The sequence below is a fragment of the Theropithecus gelada genome, chromosome 4 (assembly GCF_003255815.1).
Source record: "Theropithecus gelada isolate Dixy chromosome 4, Tgel_1.0, whole genome shotgun sequence".
Taxonomy (NCBI): Eukaryota; Metazoa; Chordata; class Mammalia; order Primates; family Cercopithecidae; genus Theropithecus; species Theropithecus gelada.
In genome coordinates, this window is record NC_037671.1 from 40,957,343 (window position 1) to 40,974,226 (window position 16,884).

Below are 16,884 nucleotides of genomic sequence, written 5' to 3' on the forward strand. Positions count from 1 at the left end.
GTTAGTGGGTTTCTCTTTCACAAAGGTATGGGCTAACAATTTTGAACCTTTCTGGGTACATTAGGAGTACACAAATAAGTAAATATGTTGTCAATAAAGGGAGTCAGGTTCTCACTGTTGAACAAAGGTGTTACAAACATGAAAACAGGAATGGATAGAATCAACTCTGTACTGTAGGGTTGAAACCGGAGGTGTCAGTATGAACGCATGGTTTTTAATACAGATATATAAAAATATAGAAAGGTGTAGAATACAAAAATATAGAAAGGTGTGGAATACACACACAATGAAACTGGAGGTGTCAGTATGAACTCATGGTTTTTAATACAGATATACAAAAATATAGAAAGGTGTGGAATACACACACAATGAAACTGCAGGTGTCAGTATGAACTCATGGTTTTTAATATAGATATACAAAAATATAGAAAGGTGTGGAATACACACACACGCACATGCAACCCATAACATCTATTTGCTAAGAGGGCCTAGAAGCAATGATACCCCAATAGCTGTGAGCACACCTAGCTCTGAGATCTTGTTTCTAAATATAATTTTCTACCAAGTGTTCCTTGGAGAAACAGCTGATTGCAGGGCAGGGGTAGGGAAAATATGAGATAAACCTGGACTATCTTGTCATGCCAGAAAATAAGAAAGTGATCAAAGAATCAAGGGGACATGACAGACACAGAGCCAGCTTGAAAGGGTTGGTCAAATATGGAACAATATGAGTTTAAAAAAAAATGATAGTAAAAAATTAAACCAATTGAATAACATAAGAATCCATGAGATCATTGAGATACTAATTAACTAGTTAATTAATGGGGGCAAGCCAACTAATAAATGTAAAAGGAGAGATGGAATTAGAAAATCTTCATTTGGCAACAATCATGGCAATAATGGATTCCGGAAACAGTCATCAATGGAGCCTAAAACTAGTGTGTGAAAGTCTGAGTAACAACATATTTACATACTCTCAAAGTATCTCCCAGAAGGTACTATTTACAAAGGAAAGGCAGAAACTTTACAGTGGAGAAACCAGGCAGAATCCATCTTAACTAAGTGATCAAAATTAACATCATCAATAATAGAACAAATCAACATTAGCCTCTCAAAATGAAAGCACTGAGAAAAATACATCACATCTATAATATTACCGCCACAAATGCATAATGTGGATCTAATCATAACCAGATAAACCTCAAGTAAGAGACATTCTATTAAAAAAATAAATAGGCCAGGCACAGTAGATCATGCCTGCAATTCCAGCACTTTGGGAGGCCGAGGTGGGCGGATCATGAGGTCAGGAGTTCTAGACCAGCCTGGCCAACGTGTGAAACCCTGTCTCTACTAAAAATACAAAATTAGCTGGGTGTGGTGGCACATGCCTGTAATCCCAGCTACTAGAGACAGTGACTCAGGAGAATCGCTTGAACTCAGGAGGCGGAGGTTACAGCAAGCCAAAATCGCACCATTGCACTCTAGCCTGGGCAACAAGAGCGAAACTCCATCTCAAATAAATACACACATACAAACATATATACATACAAACTGGCCTAAACCCTTATACAATGTCAGTGTTATAAAGACAAAGACTGAGGCACTATTCTAGATTAAAGAAGACCACACCAGGCGTGGTGGCTCACGCCTGTAATCCCAGCACTTAGGAAGGCCGAGGTGGGCGGATCACCTGAGGTCAAGAGTTTGAGACCAGCCTGGCCTACATGGAGGAACCCTGTATCTACTAAAAAATACAAAATTAGCCGGGCATGATGGTGCATGCCTGTAATCCCAGCTACTTGGGAGGTTGAGGCAGGAGAATCACTTGAACCTGGAAGACAGTGGTTGCAGTGAGCCGAGATGGCGTCACTGCACTCCTGGGCTACAAGAGTGAAATTCCATCTCAAAAAAAAAAAAAAAAAGGAGACCAAAAGAAAAAAAGAAAAACTGAATGAACCACATGGCTGGTTTTTTGTTTTGTTTTGCTTTGTTCTTGTGTATTGGACTTTTATTGTTTTTGTTGCTGTAAAGGGTATTCATTGATAAGTGAATTGGGCTAATTGAAGAAATATGAATGAAGCCTGTAGGTTAGCTACAACAACAGTATTTAATGATTATAAAACAGTTAATAAGAGAATATCCTTGTTTTTAGGAAATACACACTGCAGGATTGGGTATTATATCTGCAACTTTCTCTTGAACAGTTCAGTGGGGAAAAAGGAGACAGAGAAGGATAAAACAAATGTTAACATTTGGGAGATGTGGTAAAGGTTACACAAGAATTCTTTGTACTATTCCTGCGATTTTCTCGTATGTCTAAAATTAGATTAAAATAAAAAACTAGAAGAAAAGAGTTAAGCGGGTAATTTATACTTGTTAGGGGTAAGGATAGTGAAAGTTAACATCTGACGTAAAGTGCCAAAATATAAACCTAACTGCAATATGTTCTGAAAAGGTTGCCTAACTAAGCCAATTATGTCCTATATACACCTTCTAAAGAATGAGATTTGAAATAAAATGGATCTACTTAGGACCTTACTCAAGGAGAAAAGTTAGTAAAGTACCCAAAGGACTGGATTATAAATTAGCAGACTCATCTAAGCCATGTATCCCAATGTCACTGTACCATATGGACATTGAAACACGTGCCTTCAGACAGCGGTTGAGCAAGCATTTTTCTTCTAAAAGTTTGGAAAGTGAATTACCTTACCTAGAAATGTTTGGTTATATTTTAGATTAATATAAAACCATTAATTAGGAATACAATTGTTAAGAATAAATGAGTAGAACAGAATAGGATAAACAAGGAAACATTCTGGCTGCATTAGTACTAAAGCTAATGTGATGGATATAAAACTTCAAGGAAACCACAACAAATCTGTAATTTGTGAAAACTTTCCATAAAATTTAAAAACCACTAACTTTTCTTCAGAGCATTTCCAGAAAATACTGTGAATAACCAAGTCAGAAAAATTACAGCATGTGCTAAAACAGAGACAATCAACATCAACTGAAGAAATGGCTTCATAGGAAAAAGGATTGATGGTTGTTATAAAATATGCCCACAAATTATTTGACTCTCCCCTCAAAAAGGTGGAACCTAACTGCCTTCCTCCTTGAGCATGGGCTGGACTTAGAGCCTCCTTATAACCGATGAAATATAGAAGGAGTAACAGTGTTAGGTTCAAAATAGGACATAAAAGGCACATGGTTTCCTCCTTGCTCTCTCTCGCATCACTTGCTCTGGATGAAGCTAGCTGACATGTTGTGAGGATACTCATGCAACCCTATGAAAGTTCTGAGGTCCCTTGCCAACAGCCAGCAAGGAACTGAGGCCTCCTGCCAACAGCCATGTGAGTGCACCATCTCGGAAGCAGATCCACCGGCCCCAGCAGCAGCGGCAGCTCTGCCTCCCGGGTTCACACCATTCTCCTGCCTCAGCCTCCCAAGTAGCTGGGACTACAGGTGCCCGCCACCTCGCCCGGCTAATATTTTGTATTTTTAGTAGAGACGGGGTTTCACCATGTTAGCCAGGATGGTCTCGGTCTCCTGACCTCGTGATCCGCCCGCCTTGGCCTCCCAAAGTGCTGAGATTACAGGCGTGAGCCACCGCGCCCAGCCTGGTCAAAAGCTTGATTGCAACTCATCAGTGACTCAGCCAGAACTACCCAGCTAAGCTGGTTCTGAATTCCTGACCCACAGAAATCATGAGATTAAAAAATGTTTGTTGTTGGCTGGATGCAGTGGCTCATTGCCTGTAATCCCAGCACTTTGGGAGGCCGAGGCGGGCAGATCACCTGAGGTCCAGAGTTTGAGACCAGCCTGACCAACATGGAGAAACCCCATCTCTACTAAAAATACAAAATTAGCTGGGTGTGGTGGCGCACTCCTGTAATCCCAGCTACTCCGGAGGCTGAGGCCGGAGAATGGCTTGAACCCCGGGAGGCGGAGGTTGCTGCGAGCCGAGATTACGCCATTGTACTCCAGCCTGGGCAACAAGAGCAAAACTCTGTATCAAAAAAAAAAAAGTTTGTTGTCTTAAGCAGCTAAATTTTGGGATAATTTGTTACACAGCAAAAGATAACACAGAATTTGATTTAAGTTATTCCATTTGCAGGATTATAAATTTATAGAAATATTCATTGTAAAACTAACTGAAATTAACTATCATTTACAAAGATAGTTACAGTCTATATTTCCAGGAATGTATTAAATAGGACCAGAGTGACTTAGTCAAAATGCAAGAAATGAAAACTTTGCAAGTTAGAATATCTACACAGAACTATAAATAGAATGTATTAATTTTGTAAATAGGTTTAAAAATAAACACCTAAGTGGAGGGAATAAGTACGGAGAGAAGGGAGATTAGCTGGGAAATCTCAGGTATACATTGTTTGGGGTGAGGTTTTAAGGGATTTTTTAAAAGAGCTGACTTTACTATAAATGTCATTAGCTTGAAAAAGTACAGTTCTTTCTCTAGAAAACTTGGCACCTATACATAAAGAAGTGGGGCTGGGTGCAATGACTCACACCTGTAATCCCAGTACTTTGGGAGTCAAGGTGGGAAGATCCCTTGGGCCCAGGAGTTCAAGACCAGCCTAGGCAAATAGTGAGACTCTGTCTATACAGAAATAAAAATAAATTAGCCAGGCATGGTGGCATGCACCTGTCATCCCAGCTACTCAGAAGCCTGAGAAGGGAGAATTGCTTGAGTCCAAGAGGTCGAGGTTATAGTGAGCTAGGATCACACCACTGTACTCTAATCTGGGCAAGAGAGCCAGACCCTGTGTCTATGAAAATAAAAATAAAAATAAATAAAAAGTGAGAAAACTGAATATATATGTAAGATCTCCTGTGAGTCAATTAAAAAATAATTGGGGTCAAATACAGCATGTCTTCATAGGAGAATCAGCGTTGGGGCCATCAACTGTCCAGCCCCCATTCCCTTCCGTTACTAACTATATTATCAAATTGTCTTCAAATATTTAGGCAGTGACTAAATTTCTACCTTCCTCCAGTAACTTTTCCTAAAACAGCAGAAATGAGACTGTATTTCTTCATCAAGACATTGACATGCTGAAGACCCATGGTGACATAAGGAATTGACATGAAGTAAAAAGAGCATAGGCTGCAGAGTCCACACCTGGGTCTGGACTGGAGCCCAGTCCCACTTCTCACTGGCCACAAACTACAGACAAACAGTTCCCATTCTGGAACTCAGTTACCTTATTAGTAAAATGGAGATAATGTCAAATTTACATGGTTGTCATTATAAGGATGAAACAGTATACAGAAAGGGCCTTGCATATGTAGCCATTAGATAAATAGCAGCTTGTTTTTAATTACTCTTTTGCTTATATGCATTATGCATATACTTCCCAAATCAAGAAAATAGGGACACAGACTGCCAGAATATTTTTGTGTCTCATATTCAGATGCAAAGGCAGCCCAGGAGGTTAATGTGGACTTATGACATGTTATAATTTCTGAAACATTACAATAGCTTATGAGTTGCTGTTAAAACTGAACACTTAGCTACTTAAGAAACCAAAGTACCTAGTCCGTAATCAATATTTATACAGTACTTATCATATTCTTTGTATTACTCCAAATATGTTCTCCTCTATCAAATTACAGATTTGATTGCTAAAAAAAAGATACATCTCTATACCTGCCATGGCCCCATCCCTATACTCGTCATGGCCCCTTGAATACATAAGGCTGAATGAATTCAACTTCAAGTCCTCAATGTCTCTTCCTTCAACATAATCTTAAGATTATAAAAGTCAGGCACCTTCACCCTGACAATGTGCATATGTGTGTGCACACTCATTTCCCCGAGTAAAACCAGACTTAGGTGCACAAGGCAGTTATCGTTTTCTCTATGCCCAGCACTTCATACAATTTCTGGCACATTGTAAATGCTTAATGAATGTTAGTTGAGAGATAAATGAGAGAGAACAAGCACCTAGGCAGAATAGTGAGTAGCTAAACTGTCAGTCATGAAGCTCCAATTTAACCCCAATTTCACTCCCTTTACAAATGTGTTTATAATTTTGCACAGCTACTGTTTTATTTCCTTATACAGTGGAACTCCCTTATAACTTCCTCTCAGAGACTAGGACTAACATGTGTGCTATATGCCAGAAGTCTTCAGTATATGCAACATGTAAAACCCAAAGAATATTGGCAAGCAAGGAATGTGCCCTTAGATTCAGATTCCTCTACATCCACGTTTCTGTGATTATACCTCTTCCTGTTTCTTTCCTGTGGGTTTTGCTCATTTCACCCATCTTATCTGTAAACTTCTCAAGAACAGGGAATACATTATTTGCTTCCCTTGTAAGACTCAAGGTGCCTAATACAGGACACAGACTGGAATCCTGGCACATATTATTAACAATTATTTTGCAAACTGGATTGTCATTTTAAAAAAAAAATAAGGGGAGAGGGCATCTAACACAAAGTCAAATGCACATAGCTACACATCAGATATATGAAAGAAATTTTCTGTAGTTATTTTGTGTGTGTGTAAAATTAGAAATCATATCCTCCCCATGACTCATCAGAGATAAAAGAGGATAAATGAAATCTGTGTGTGAGGTACATGCAATCAGGCACCAGGACAGTATTAAGCAGCTTCAAAGGTTATTGCTATGTATCAGGCATTATAATATATTCTGGAGAAAACAGAAATGAGATAAGGTCTATGAAATTGGAAATCAGACTGGTGGACCTAGAGAGTCTAGAGGCTGTTAATTCTTATTCTTCTCTAAACTATCTCCTGGTTCTCCATACACTTCAACCACTTTGTTAGTGCTGGTTCCTTTTCATCTATCCTCTAACAGCAGCATCAGCATTACCTGGGAACTTGTTCAAAAATGCAATTTTTCAAGCCCCAGTCCACACCTACATAATCAGAAACTATGGGGGTGGGACCCAGAAATCTGTGCTTTACCAAGGCTTCTGGCTATTTATTTTCTTTTTTTTTTTTTTTTTTTTGAGATGGAGTCTCACTCTGTCACCCAGGCTGGAGTGCAGTGGCCTAATTTCAGCTCACTGCAATGTCCGCCTCCTGGGTTCAAGTGATTCTCCTGCCTCAACCTCCTGAGTAGCTGGGATTACAGGTGTGTGCCACCACACCCAGCTAATTTTTGTATTTTTAGTAGAGACAGGGTTTCACCATGTTGGCCAGGCTAGTCTCAAACTCCTGACCTCAAGTGATCCACCCGCCTTAGCCTCCCAAAGTGCTGGCATTACAGGCATGAGCCACCACACCTGGCCCCCTCCAGCTCTTCCTAATGCATTTTCAAATTTTAGAACTACTACAGTTTGCATGTGTCCTCCATGTGTTAGAGGAGACTTGATTCCCCAATGCAACAGTAGTGAGTGGTGGGATCTTCAGTGATTAGGCCATGAAGACTCTTCTCCTGAATGAATTAATGCCAACAGAGTGGGAATAGGTTCACACTATGAGTTCAGCCCCATTCCCTCTCTCTCTCACCCATGTGATGTTGATGTCTTCTGCCATGTTATCACACAGCAAGAAGGCCCTCACCAGATACTGGCACATTGATCTTTGACTTCCCAGCCTCCAGAACCATCAGGAAATAAATTTCTGTTCTTTATAAATTACCCAGCCTGTTCTTTATAAATTAAACTTAGATCAGTTCTTGTCTTAGTTTTGTGCTGCTATTATGAAACATAAAATATGAAATAGCAGCACAAAACAAAGACAATAACTGATCCAAGTTTAAATACCGATTTAAATGTCCAAAAGTTCCATTCATCATCTTTGCCAGTTCCCACTCTCCATTTTTCTGGGGTTGGGCCCTCATCTACTATCTCTACATCCATTACTACTACTAACAATAACAGCAACAGCTGCCATTTATTATATTAAGCATTTATAAGACAGGCATTGTGTTAATCACTGTGCACATAGTACCTTTCTTAATTTCCACTACAATTCTTTAATTCAGATAAGCAGCCTAGGCTTAGAGAAGTTAAATAACTTTCCCAAGGTCAGCCAACCAATAAAGAACATAACAGAGATCTGACCTGCTATCTTCCTAACTCCAAAGTCCACTAAGTTAACTACTGTACTAACATGCATCCTAGAAGGTTGCTACTCCCATAACCTCAGCGGTCATCTATATTACAATTGTCCCTAACCATCTCATAAACTCTGAAGTAGAATTTCCAGTTACTTAGTAGATCTCTCTTTTTAAACTCCTCATAGAAACCTCAGAATTAACACTGCCATTATTTCTTCTCTCCTCTTCAAACCTGTCCCTCTTCCTGTAATTTCTAACTTAATGTCATCATAAGCAAACAGTTGCTCAAACTAGACATATTATCTTTGACTTCTCACTCTCCCTTACCTTTAGCTGGTCATAAATGTAAAGATTTTTAACATCTAAAAATGTCTCCAAAATCGATCCATTCCCATTGTCCAACATTTCTCACCTACATTCTAGTCTCCCTGCCTCTCCACTCTAATGCAATCTGCACACGAACTGTCAACTTTCTGATTACTTTACCTTCTATGGCTCTCCACCGCCAATGAATGGAAGAAGTCTAGACTTTTTAGGATGAAGTAGAAGACCCCCTCATAATTTGGCTCCAAAAATAGCTTCCTGCCTCATCACTTCTGCCATGCAGTAAGAAGTGACTAGGCCTTCGTGAATGGATTAATGCCATTACAGCAGGAATGGGTTCATCATCTCAGGAATGGGTTCTTGAGTTCAGCCCTCTTCCCGCTCTCTTGCCCACAAGAAACAACTCAAGATATTTCCAAAAGTGCCATTTAATTTTAATCTTCAGTAACTTTGCTTATGTTGGCCCCTCTGCCTGGAATGCTCTCTTCCTCCTCCACATGTGCCAAAATTTTATTTAACCCTCAGAGGTAAGTTCCATCCCCTTCTTTTCAGCACGTTCCCAATCAATTTTTTCTCCAGCCAAAGTGCTCTACTCCCCCAGCACATTATTCATTCCAAAAGTGATTTAATTTGTCACAGCATATAATGGTTAGTGGTTTATCTCTTCTGATGAACACTTAGTATGCTGAGGATATTCTGTGTCTTAACCACTTCGTCTTCCCAGCACCCAACAAAGTGTCTAGCCATAGCCAACACCCAGTAAATATTTGCTGAGTTGTTAAATAATGCAACATTTGCAGTTGTAACTTTACACATCTTGGTTAGCAATTCAACTTCAGGTTTACACACCACTCAAAAGAATTTTCACATAACAGAAGATGTTATAAATAAAGACCAAGGGTTCAATATTCAGCAGCAGTGTATTTAATTATTCAGAAATCTCTTTTGTCCATATTTTTAAGCATCGTTCATCAGAAAGTCTCCTTTCCCAACTAACATTTGTATTTTTTACAGCATCAGCAGTAAAGACAAACCTCAGAGAGATAATCCCAAGCAAAACTATGTCACTGAGAGTGACCGCATGACTACTGGTACATCATTTCAGTCAATTTCCAAAACAACGGCCCAAGTACATCAGGTAGATTTTAGAAATTGAGACATGCACCAGTACCTACCTAAAATACATGCACATTAGTGAAGCATCGATTCCAATCAGTAATTGAAATCAAAAGTACATTAACAACCTGATATTGGTTCAAGAGTAATATCCTTTACTTTCAAGTAAGGATAACACTTATACTTGTCAAAGACTATACTCTGATTAATACAACCTCTATCCCACCTTACAAGAAGGTTCTGTCTTGTTAACAGTGGGATGCTGATAAGCCCGCCTTAGTCCTTAACACTTTGCCTTCCCAACCTGCTAAGCCATCTCTCTCCAGTATTCCCCTATAAGAGACGTTCTGCTCCAGTTACCAGACATAAAAGTCGTCTTGGTATATCCTCCAACAACCAAATTCACATTATTATTTCCTCAGTCCCTGGTTTATTTCTTAATTCAAATTTTACACTTCTTTCAGAGAGCAAGTCAAATCTTACCTCTTTCAAAGAGTTCCCTAACTCAGCCTACACATCCTATCTTTTCTGATTTCCTACCACATTTATAGTCCTCAAAGAGCACTGGTTACATGCTACTTAACTTGGTTTTATAATTATTGTATGTATCTCCTAGCTAGACTACTGCTCTCAAAGGAAAAAAAAAGGTCTATGTCATTTTTCACTCCATAATCCTCCTCCCACACCTATCATGATACTGGGCAGAGGGAGGCACATTTATTAAGTACTTAATGGACTGAACTAAATGCTTTCTATATATAGATACACCACTTGAGCATAGTGTGCTATATAACAAATATCCATTGCATGCCTACTCTGTGGCAGGCACGTTTTTCCTATGTGTTAGACATAGGGCAAGGAGGAAAACACAGGTGACTCCTGTCCTAAAAGCTATTATAGTGCAAGGAGGAAGACACTTTGAATTCCGAGTAATCTAGTAAGTGTTACAAAGCAAGGTTATTACCGGTTCCAAGAGGTAACATACTTTATAGATCCTCAGTTATGAAATGGAATCAAAGAATTTTAGACCTAAATGAGAACTTTGAACTTATTTTCCTCAATCCTCTTGCACCAAACATTACATTTCAGTACAGTCTATCTTTTCACTGGTTCTACACATTGCCTTAATCAACAGAAAGAAAAGACTGGCTTCTTCCCTGTCTCCAATACTCCTCGCTCCTAAGTATGGTAACCACAACCCCCATACATCTACCCATTATAGAGTCCAGAGCACTGAGAAGAGAGCACTGGGCTGAGGATAAGCTACACCTTTACACTCTGGGTTCTCCCATCATCAACACTTTCCAGCCCACACAGTGAAGAGAATCCCTATTTTCTGTCCAGAAAATAGCAACCTGTACTGCCTTTACGAAAAACAAACGAAACATGCTTCCATACTTCCTTGGACCTACTAATGACAAAAGCACAACACGGTTCTGGGAAATATAGCAAGATATTTGAGTCTATGAGGAAGTAACAAATGAGGATGCCTATCAGCACCTTGGTCTCAAACTCTGTAGCAACAATGTACTAAAACGCCAAGGAAACACATGCACATACGTGTGAAGTTATAAACTCTAGGCAACAGGTTGGCTGCCCCGGATATATACTGACAGGTCACCCTCCCTAAGACGTGGGTGTGTCTGACGCCGCACGCAGGCACTGCTTCACAACTCTCTCCATAACAACCAGCTCCTACTCAGAGGCTGGCCAGGACAGGGGAGATGAGGGCCCCAGCAGTCCCAAACTTTCCGAACCCCCACCCCAGGGTCACGGGTTTCGCCTCCTCTCAGTCCCAGGCAACGTCGTCTCAGACAGGATACGAGGCTGCTAGTGAACCTGGGCTGCTCCTGATTCGAACTCCTCTCTTTGGGAGGCTGGTAGAGCCACCCCGAACCCCCGAGACCTCTACTTCCTACTACACCTTCGTGGACTGCGAGCCTTCCCCGGCCCCGGCTACGCTCTCCAGAGCACCTGGGCCCAGGAACTGACCCTCGTCAGGCCCCGTCCCAGCTCCTTCCCCGCCCCCGGAAAAAGCGGCGGAGGGGCGGGGAGCGGTGCGCGCGGATACGGCGGGGGCGCGCGTCCCCGCGCCCCGGGTCCGCGCAGCAGGTGCGGCCAGGCCCCACCTCCCCTGCAAGGACCCGGCTACTCACCCCAACGATGTTCCTCTGCGACCTAGCAGACGGCACAGACGCCTCTTCCGCCCGCTCCGCACCCCCCTCTTCGCCACCGCCCCCTTCGCCGCTGCCGTGGCCGCCGTCCTCGCCGCCGCCCCGGCTGCCGCGGCGCGCGTCCGCTTTCACGCACTCCGCCGTGGCCGCGCACGCGCCACTGCGCGGTGGCGTCACTTAGCAACCGATCGATCGCCGGCTGCTGGGTCCTGGGGTGCAGGCCTCCAAAGTCGCCTGAGGCGGCTTTGGCGGCTTTTCCGCACCGGCTCTACCCGCTGCCCCTCCAGAGCAGGGGGCCCCAGGGTGTGGCTGCCCTGCCGGCACCTGGCTCCGGTGTAAGTCGCGTCACCGCACGTCACTGTATGGCGTCACCGGCGCGTGTCACTACGGATGGGAAGGTCCTGGGCGCCTGTGGAGTGACCTTGTCCGGACCGCCGCAGACCCTATCGGCCAGTTCTTGGAGGTGCAGGAATGTTCTCCAAGCAGTAGGACCGGAAAGGGCTGAGAGCGCGGTTAATGTCGAGGCTGCTAAGTGACGCTCGTTAACTTCGCCGCAGGGTGTGACTGGCCCAGCCTTGACTCTCAGTTTCCTCTGTCTGTAAATGGGCATAATAATACCGGTCCAGCCTACGCTGGAGAATTGTGAGGTGAAAATGAAATAAGGTATGCAAAGGTACTTTGTAAGTATAAAGCCTATTGTGGCTCACGCCTGTAATCCCAACACTTTGGGAGGCCGAGGTGGGCGGATCGCTTGAGCTCAGGAGTTCGAGACCAGCCTGGGTAACATAGTGAAACCCTGTCTCTACAAAAAGACAAAAACTAGATGGGCATGATGGCATGCGCCTATAGTCACAGATACTCGGGAGGCTGAAGTGGGAGGATCGCTTGAACCTGGGGAGTTCAAGATTGCAGTGAACCGTGATCGCGCCACTGCACTCCAGCCTCTGCAGTGAGAGCAAGACACTGTCTCAAAAAATAAATTTGTCTATCTAGATAGGTAAGAGTCGTAGAAATCCGGATGCAGGTCTGACTCTAGCTGATATAGGAGAGTCAGTTATCCCCGGCGCTGGAGCAAGGTAGGGGACCACCCGTGCGGGTGTTGGAGGAGACAGATTGGGAAGGACTTAATTCCAGGCAAAGGCAGCTTCAGGAGTAAAAGTAGAAAGTGAAAATGGTCAGGAAAAGCAAGGCTTGGGGCAGGGAGACCCATTTTTAGGCCATTGCAGTACTCAGACAAGTGATAAGAACATTAAGGCATTGGCAGTGGGAATAGAGGAGGGGATAGATGTTAGCGCCATTAAGGTGGTAGAATTCACAGCACTGAGTGGGGATAAATGAGTAGGCCAGGTTCCTAGCATGAGTGCTGAGGTAGACAGTGGTAACATTTAGCAAGATGGCAAGCTACATGAGTCTTGATTATCCACAGGTGTCTACGTTACTATTATAGATAGTGATGGTGACATTCCTTAGGAGGATGACCAGATATGTGGAGTATGGTGATGAGTTCAAATATGGATATGTTTGTTGGGGAAACATTTACTCTGCATTCACAATGTCTTCCTTCCATATGGAATGACATCTATTAGTGTAATACTCTCCTGGCTTCTCACTGTACCTGTCCCCAATTCACTCTTCCGTAGGGGAGTGACTTCCTGGTTGGTGAACTTAAATGGGAGAAACTAGACATGTGACATCTATCCCATTCTTTTTCTCTTAAAAGATAACAATCTTCAGGGAACTATCCTGATGTTCTTTTCCATTTTTCCTGGAGCAGGGCCTATGGGTAGGGACAAGGGTGCCTAGTCCAGGGCTACAAAGAAAGTATATGTATTTAATTCCAGAGTTTGGCATTAGGAAGCTGTCTGTCCACAGGTGATATTTAATACCAGCTTTGTCAGCTGTGTTACACAGAATAATGATCCCCCCACACACCCCAAAAAAAAAAAAAAAAAAAAAAAAAAGGATGACCACACCCTAATACTCAGAACCTGTGAATATGTTATATTACGTGGCAAAAGGGACTTTGCAGATATGACTAAATGATGCATCTAGAGAGATTATCCTGGATTGTCTGACTGGGCTGGAGGCAGGAGGGTCAGAATCAGAGAAGATGTGATGGTGGAAGCAGAGGTCAGACAGATTTGAAGATGCTATACTGTTCGCTTTCAAGATGGACCCAAGGAATGCAAGCAAACTGTAGAAGCTGGAGAAGGCAAGGAAATGGATTCTTCTCTAGCACCCTAGGAACACAACCCTGCCAACACGTTGATTTTAGGACTTCTGACTTCTAGAACTGCAAGATAATAAACTTGTATGTTTTAAGGTACTAGGTTTGTGCTAACTTGTTACAACAGCAGTAGGAAACATACAGTCAGTAATAAAGATAATAGTTGGTTTCCTGCAGCTTTCTCTGTTACCTGGAAATGAAGGGTACAATTCAGCACCTTCAGAGACTATAGCAATATGACTGTGACCTGATGGAGGGAACCTCCACATCTGGAGAAAAATGTCCAATAAATACTCAAACTATACAGGTCTATGAATGAGGAAAGAGGTTGAGTTAAAATAGATTTGGAAGAAATAAATTTATAATTGGTAATTTAAGCCCGAGGCATGGATGAGATCAATCAGGGAGAAAATACAGAAGACATAATAAGGAGAGGCAAGGATAGGGCCCCTGGGGAGCACTAACTTTAAAAGGAGGTGCAGATGATCAGAAGCCCAAAAAGAAGTCTGAGGAGGAATGGCTGGAGAGAAAAGGAGAACTAGGTGAGCCTAATGCCTCTGAAGCCAAGCAAGCAAGATGGAGAGGGGTCAACACAGTCAGAGACCACAAATAGGCCCAGTATATCAAGAACTAGAAAGCATTCACTGGATTTAGCAACAGAAAAGTGGTTGGTAACCAACAATAGCAAACTTCAGTGGGATAGTGGAGATACATACTAAATCACTGAGATCTCAAAGGCAGACCAATGTAGTGGATTGGCCTCTGGACTGGTTTGATGGGAGTTTCGAGGTTCTAGTCTTGATTCTGGCCATTAACTAGCTAGATAACTTTGAACAAATCCCTCAGCTATTCCAGGCTTTGGTTTTCTCATCTGGCAAAGGATGGGATCAAGCTGAGTCTAATTTTCACATTAATTGCTAGATAATCCCCCAATTTTATTTATTTTTTTTTTTTGTCATATTTGATTCAATACTTTTATTTCTTTTTATTTTTGAGACAGCGTCTTGCTCTGTTGCCCAGTCTGGAGTACAGTGGTGCAATCTTGGCTCACTGCAGCCTCAACCCCCGGGCTCAATCACCCCAATTTTATATCAGACTCACTTGCTTATAACAGTACACTTCAAATCCTTCTCAGACCATTTTCAACCATTAAGAATCAGTATATTTCGTGCCAGCTTCTGTCCTAGATACTATGGCTATGACACAGTTTTCAAGGAACTCACAGTTTGGAGAGACAGAAATACTAAGTACATAACTAGTTGTCATAGTTCTTTTTAAAAAATAATAATAATAAGGCCAAGCGTGGTGGCTCATGCCTGTAATCCTAGCACTTTAGGAGGCAGAGGTGGGTGGATCACCTGAGGTCAGGAATTCGAGACCAGCCTGACCAATATGATGAAAACCCATCTCTACTGAAAATACAAAAATTAGCCGGGCATGGTGGCATGCCCCTGTCATCCCAGCTACTCGGGAGGCTGAGACAGGAGAATCGTTTGAATCCGGGAGGCAGAGGTTGCAGTGAGCCAAGATCACGCCATTGGACTCCAGCGTGGGCAACAAGAGTGAAATTCCGTCTCAAAAAAATAATTAAAAATTAAAAATAAAAATTTAAAATAATAAGGTAGACCTGGTTGTGGTGGCTCATGCCTGTAATCCCAATGCTTTGGAAGGCCAAGTCAAAATATCTGTTTTAGCAGATAGGGACAAAGTTTAAATAATTTGGCCGAGGTCATAGTAGACCAAGATTTAGACCCAGCACAAGCATCCTTTTTCCAAGAAGCCTTTCCTCAGGCCCTTAGTTGGTTTAAGTACCCTCTGTCTGTACTATTAGCATGTGCACACACATTTATTTTAGCATTGACTTTAATAATAAGGATGTTTACCGTGTACTAGTACCTGTACCTATGTTACCTATGTTTGTCTTGTAAGCATTAGTTCATTTAAGCCTCATAACTGCCCTTTGAAGTAGGTGATATTATTCACAATATTTTATAAAACAGGAAGCCAAGGCATAGAAAGGTTAAGTAATTACTCAAGGTACAATTAATAAGTGATAAAGCTGGGATTCAAATCCATGCTTTTAACCCCCAGGCTTCATACTGTGTACACTTTCCCTTCTACTGAGGAATTCTAGAAGGCATAGTTTACAGGTTGTTGTGTGTGATATCACTCTGTGTTCCTCATATGAACACAAGAGAATTGTCTCTCTGAGCCACGAGTCATGAAATATTTGGCTACCCTTGAGTAACTGATGTGTTTTCTCTTTATAGGCAATGTGAATTATATAACTGGCTGTTTTTCCCTTTTCACTTTGCCAAGAAGCTCTGAGTAAATTTGTTGGCTCAGCGTTTGTAAGTGGGTGAATTGCCCTGCACATCTGTATTCTATTGCTTTGAAATTTTTTAAAGAAAAATAATGTAAACTTTTCTTTATTTTCCAAATTGTTGACAATGTACAATAATAATTTTTACAATTAGAAAAATAAACTTTGTTCTTAAAATAATGTTTGCAGCTTCAAATGATTTCTCATACTTTGACTCTGTGAATAAGAGCTGGTTTCAGGTTAAGTTGCATGAGTTAAATATAGAATCCAGGTTCATATAAAACCAAGACTTCTCTATGACCTGGAAAGTCCAGATCAATAGAATTGTTCAGACACATCAAAAAATATTTTAAGTGGCATAAAATAGTTGTAGCCCTTCTTGTTTTTAACTTACATCTAAGTAATTTGAAACCACTTTTAGGTTATTTGGACACATGCTCCGTTGCTTTAGAAATTAAAAAGCCCATGATCTTCCTATATGCTGATGATATTTTATTATAATAAACTTGATAGCTGATCTCGTTGCTCACCATTTGTCAGAAAGAATGGATCAAGATCACCTGTTCCAAAACTGAAATAATTTTGGGGGGCACATGTCCTCAAATTTAATTGGCTTAGATCCAGCAACTAAATACCACATTAATTTATTTACTTAAGGGTATG

General features: G+C 41.6%; 1 protein-coding gene across 1 annotated transcript in view; it reads right to left on the reverse strand.

Moving 5' to 3' along the window:
• BTBD9 (BTB domain containing 9) overlaps positions 1-13,010 on the reverse strand; it is a 484,930-nt gene extending 471,920 nt beyond the window's left edge. Inside the window, exon 1 of the mRNA XM_025383785.1 lies at positions 11,654-13,010. The gene's annotated coding sequence lies outside the window, so the exon portion shown is untranslated. The remainder of the gene's footprint in view (positions 1-11,653) is intronic.
• Between the last annotated feature and the right edge of the window lie 3,874 nt (positions 13,011-16,884).